This window comes from Octopus bimaculoides, chromosome 4, assembly GCF_001194135.2.
Source record: "Octopus bimaculoides isolate UCB-OBI-ISO-001 chromosome 4, ASM119413v2, whole genome shotgun sequence".
In the NCBI taxonomy this organism is placed as follows: Eukaryota; Metazoa; Mollusca; class Cephalopoda; order Octopoda; family Octopodidae; genus Octopus; species Octopus bimaculoides.
The window spans coordinates 145,922,109-145,927,845 of record NC_068984.1 but is presented as its reverse complement, the minus strand read 5'-3'; positions in this window follow the sequence as shown (position 1 = coordinate 145,927,845).

The following is a 5,737-nucleotide window of genomic DNA, read 5'->3' as shown; positions in this document are numbered from 1 at the left end:
TCAGGTGGTACTGGCAATGGCCACACTCAGAATGGTGTATTTTATGTGCCACCTGCACAGGAGCTAGTCCAACGGCACTGGCACGATCTCGGTCGAAGCCACCGGCACAAGTGCCAGGAAGGTGACACTGGGCACAGGTGCCATCACGATTTCACTTTCGCTTGCACCAACAGGTCTACACTCATATATAAGGTGCAGGTATGGCTGTGTGGCAAGAAATTTGCTTCCCAACCAGATGGTTTCAGGTTTTGTCTCATTGTATGGCACCTTGGGCAAATATATTCTGCTATAACCCCAGGCCAACCAAAGTCTTGTGGTTGGCATTAAGAAGGGTATCCAGCTGTAAAAACCTTGCCAAAATAGACTATTGGAGCCTTGTGCAGCTCCCTGGCTTACCAGATGCTGTCAAACCATCCAACCCATGCCAGCATGGAGAGCAGACATTAAGTAATAACGATGATGCGGATTGTACCAAATTTAATTTAATGGAGGAACATTTTTTGCTTAATTTTGTAAACAAGGAATTACTAGAACTTTTCAATGTCCATCCATTACCTGGTGCAGAGAGAATATCTGTCTTTAAGACAATTTTGTCAAAAATTGTTTGTTGTATATTATCTCTTCAAGATGGCATTTTTGGGGACTATAGAGGATAGATCTTCAAAAGTTGTGAGGAAAATTTTGAAAACGATAACAGTTTGAAAAAAAAAAGAAGTCATGATAGAGACAAGAAGGGTATTTGATGAGAAAGATGCAGCAACTCACTCTCCTTCCTTTTCTCACTGGAGTAGCCATGTATCAACAATACTTCTATTTCTATCCCTTCTACACTAAATCTCTCAACTGGCACAAAGACACACCCCCATCAATACTACTCCTCCCTCCCAGTTGAGGGATTTTTGTCTTTCCAAGTACTTGCTGACCTTGCTGGTGCTACATAAAACACCCAGTCCACACTCTGTAAAGTGGTTGGCATTAGGAAGAGCATTCAGGTGTAGAAACCCAAACAGTGGTACCTGGTGTGGTTCCTGGCCTTGTCAGCTTCTATTTCGTTGCTGCTAACTACAAAATAAATACTGGAGTTAATCAGCCAAACCCTCGGAGGCAGTGGTTCAGCATAACGGCAATCCAGTGACCGAGGCCACCAACAAAGAAACCAAAAAAAAGAAAATAAACAGCTAAAACCTTTACGTTGAAGATTTGGTTTCACGGTCCAATATTTTCTCTAGTAGCCACTTTCGTATTATGGATTGTCTCCCTTGCACATCGTGTATCAAGGATGAAGTTGTCTCCCTTACACGCATTCCCGCTTTTCCCCTATCTCCACCAAGCCGAGTTTTTAGAGAAGAAACTACGGATCCTTATTGCCTGGGATGCACTTCGCATGAATTCTAATAGTGAAATCAACGTCGCCATATCCAAGATATGATGAAGAAAAGACGATTACAGTCAATGACTAACAACTGGGCACTCCGTCGCTGGCCCGCTCGTGAAATTAACATGCATGTGGGTGTGCAATCCACCGACACACGCAACCATAATGTTCTCAGGGAGATCGAGTGTGACAAAGCTGGCCCTTTGAATTACAGGCACAATCCATTTTTGTCAGCTGAGTGGACAGGAGCAAAGTTAAATAAAGTGTCTTGCTCAAGGACACGGTGCGCTGCCAGGAATCGAACTCCTGAACATATGATCGAGACCCGAATACCCCTAACCACTAAGCCACGCACCTTCACTCACTGACTAATAGAATTTTAATTATGACAATTAGTTTGTTCAAAGAGGCTGAGCTTTCGATTGTTGGGCCTTACAGAGGCAAGGGTCGAGCCCTTTGGTATTATGTTGTCGTGCTTGAGAAGACCCATCAAGCTGAACAAAATCGCAATCATGGCAGATACCAGTGTCACACAAATGGCGCTCGTGCTGGTGGCACATAAAGGCACCCATTACACTGTTGGAGTGGTTGGCATTAGGAAAGGCATCGATCTGTAGAAACTATGCCAAATCGGACTGGGGTCTGATGCTTCCAGCTTACCAGCCTTGGTCACACTGTCCAACCCATGCCAGCATGGACAACAGACGTTAAGGGATAATGATGATGATGATGATAATTTGCTGAATCCGTTGCCTGTCCCAAGCATTTTCATAAGTTTGTTCCAAACGTCCAATCCTTGTTTTCAGATGTTTTATATGTTCTGAATAATATAGAGTTTTCTTTTTATAAATCCCAAGTTGCTCCGGTGGTCAAAAATAAAAAAAAAATTAAAAAGAAGAAAGAAAAGGAGGTGGGAACGTATATCCGAAATGATGTATGGACACCAGGGGAATATGTTCTAGGTGTCAGATGTAACACACGAAACACGAAAAGGGTTACATCTACTTTGCTATGCTTTCTTGTTTACATCTCTGTTTGGCTGAGTATCTTCCTTGTCACTCTTTGTCTGGAAGCCAAAAAGAGAAATTCTGATCTTGGTAACGAAGAACTCTGCTTGCATAATGGTGACACACGTTTATGTTATGCCAAGGCAAGGGACAGTTAACAAACATACACACACATGCATATGACAGGCTTCCTTGCAGTTTCTGCCTATCAAATTCACTCACAACATTGGTCTGCAGTTATAATAGAAAACACTTTCTCAGGGTACCATGCATTGGAACTGAACCTGAAACCATGTGGTTGTAAACTGAGTTCCTTACATTTTCTTTTTGCAATTTAAAAACAAGATGACAGATTTTCATGAAAAATTATTTTTATTTTCACATGTTTACAACATTTTCCAGTGAAAATATATTTGATACATAAAAAAAACAACTTTATGAATTCATCGCATTTACATAGAAAACAAAAATGTATTACAGAAATCAGGTTCCTTTAAATTGTTCTATTTTTTTTTTCTTTTAATCAGCAGTTGTTCATTTCATTGACTGTTAAAGTTTGGGTACAGGGTATAGGGGTACAATCTCAGGTACCAAAACAAAGTAACCTGCTTTGTTTTGCTACATTTTTGATTGCTGGATTCTCCCCTTTGACATAAGGATAAAAAAAAAACAAATTCAAGGTATCCAAGTACAACGTTAACTTTCTGGACAGTGACAGTCTGGAACTTCCTATCTTTGGCATTAATTTAAACTAATGCACAAGTATCTTTTTCATTTAATTATTCAATAATTGGTTAATTTAGAGCTTGTTGACCAAGGTGACCAACTGCCTCTGATTTGGAAAATCAATCATCCAGAAAGGTTTTGGAAGCAAAAGTTCCATGAGATTGACGTTGTACCTGTATTTTGGAAGGATAATTCCTATTTAGGGTAAATTGCCAAATTATTTTATCACTTTTAGACTAACTTGAGTTGCAGATTCTTTATGAAGAAAGCTTACTATATTCTGTCTCAAAATATCTATAAATGAAGGCATTTTTGGAGTGAGATTATAATTAGATTTAAATATTAATTAATCAATTATTATAACTGTCCATATGGAGATGGTTACATTTTTTTGCAAGTTAAATATATCTTTGAATATAAAACACAAACAAATACAAGAATATTTTAATCAGTGTGCATCTATCATTCTTGTGAAGGTATGTGGCTTAATGGTTAAGTTTTGGTCTCATGATCATGAGGTTGTAGGTTCAATTTTTAGACATGGTAGTGCATTATGTCCTTGAGCAAGGGTAGCTCAAGTCACATAACTCCTGTATACTCGGGTAAAAATGAGTAGCAATGGCATTTGGACACCATTAAGGAAATGGTGTTGTCCCTTCATCCTTCAAGCCTTGTTTATCCACAGCCTCAAGAACCTGGAGGCATGAGATAAATGGGTTTTTTCTGTCAGTCTTTCTAACGATTTAATGAAATATTTCTCTAGAAAGACAAAAATATGGAGCAAATTTTTACAGGAAAAGACTGAAATCAGTCCTTGCTGTTTCACTTAGGTAAAGCACTTGTGACCCTGAGATACCTGTTGACATGAGAGGGTTTCCAACGTTTGTGCTGGGTTTAGAAGAGCTTACAAAACCCTCCAAGTAGCTCTTGCAGTTCCTGCAAAAAGGCAAAGCAATTCCAAGAGACACTAAACCAACATAACCCTCACAGAATCACACAAAGAGAAAAACATTGTAAGGTTGTCTTTCATTTAAGAATCTTGTTTACGTAGTTTTCATTATACTAATGAATTTACAAAGCATTTTGGAGAGACACATAAAAAAACAAACAAGAAACAAAACAAAATAACTCCTAATATTTTTTCTAAATACCATTTGAATGTAACAAAATTTAATAACTAATATATATAGATACATATATATATATGTGTGTATATATCATTCAAATGTCCATCACTAAGATTTCTTTAAATCCAAAAGAACTGCAACAATCCTGATTGTTATAATTAAACTTTTTGATGCCTTTATCTAATTTAATTTTTTTTTTTTTGTAGCTCCTTAAAATGAAGCAAAGACAATCCATCTGGGGAAGGTGGTCATTCCAAACATTATATTAGTCATTAGTGAAACTTGGTACAAGTCAAAAAACAGAAACTTGCCTGCAAGTCGGCAATAAATAGGTAAAGGGAACGACAACGGAAGGAGGAGCAGGGGGAGGGGGGGGGTTACATACAATTCCAAATTAATATTTAATGATTTAAATTTATAACAGATTATTCAATGAAACCTGATGTCTCATACAGATTTTTTTTCTTCCTTTCTCTTCAAAATGTTTATTACAAATATTCTGTACAAATGATAAATATTGTTTTGAAGTGAGATTAAGAGAATTCTATTTACAAAGTGTGAAATGGACTTGAAAAAAAAAAAAAAAAAAAATTATTCAGACACATGGCACAGGCACACACACACACATGATGGGCAATGTTGTTTAAGACATCCGAAGTTGAAAGTTCCAAGGATTAGGTCAGTTCTTATTGAAAGAACGGCAGGTGGGAATTGTGAATCCATATCTCTGTCTCTTCTCCTTCATCTCTCTCACTTTATATATATGTATATATATATATATATATATATATACACATATATATATATATTCATATATCCTTCTACTGTAGGCACAAGGTTGAAATTTTGGGCGAGGGGGGCTAGTTGATTTTATTGACCCCAGTACTCAACTGGCACTTATTTTATCGACCCCGAAAGGATGAATGGGAAAGTTGACCTTGGCTGAATTTGAACTGAAAATGTAAAGATGGGTGAAATGCCACTAACCATCTTGCCTGGCAGGTTAACGGTTTTGCCAATGCACTGCCTTTCTATATGTATGTATATATGTATCTATATACACACATATATATATACAAGGACATGCATGTGTGTGTTTGAAAGAACTGCATAATTATGATTTTCAACTAACAGTGGAATAAGGATAGCTGAGTGTGTGTAAGAGAGAGAGAGAGAGAGAAAACAGGGACCAACTTTCAACTAATAACAAACAACATTGTCCCTAAATATTTATCTGAGTATGTCACACCGGATGATGATAAAACACACGCACAACATGGAAGGGGATTAGGAAGAAATTGTATACTGCTGCTGTAGCAGGGGCTGGTTGAAAATGGTTATTTTATACAAAAGATTAAATAAAAATAGTTATTTCGTTTTTACAAAATTAAATCCTTTTTTTTTTTTCTCAATTTCTTTCTTTTACAGTAAAGTTCCTCTCAATGGTAGACCAGCCACCATGGAGCGAACTGGACACTCACAACCCTTTAGATATATTGCAA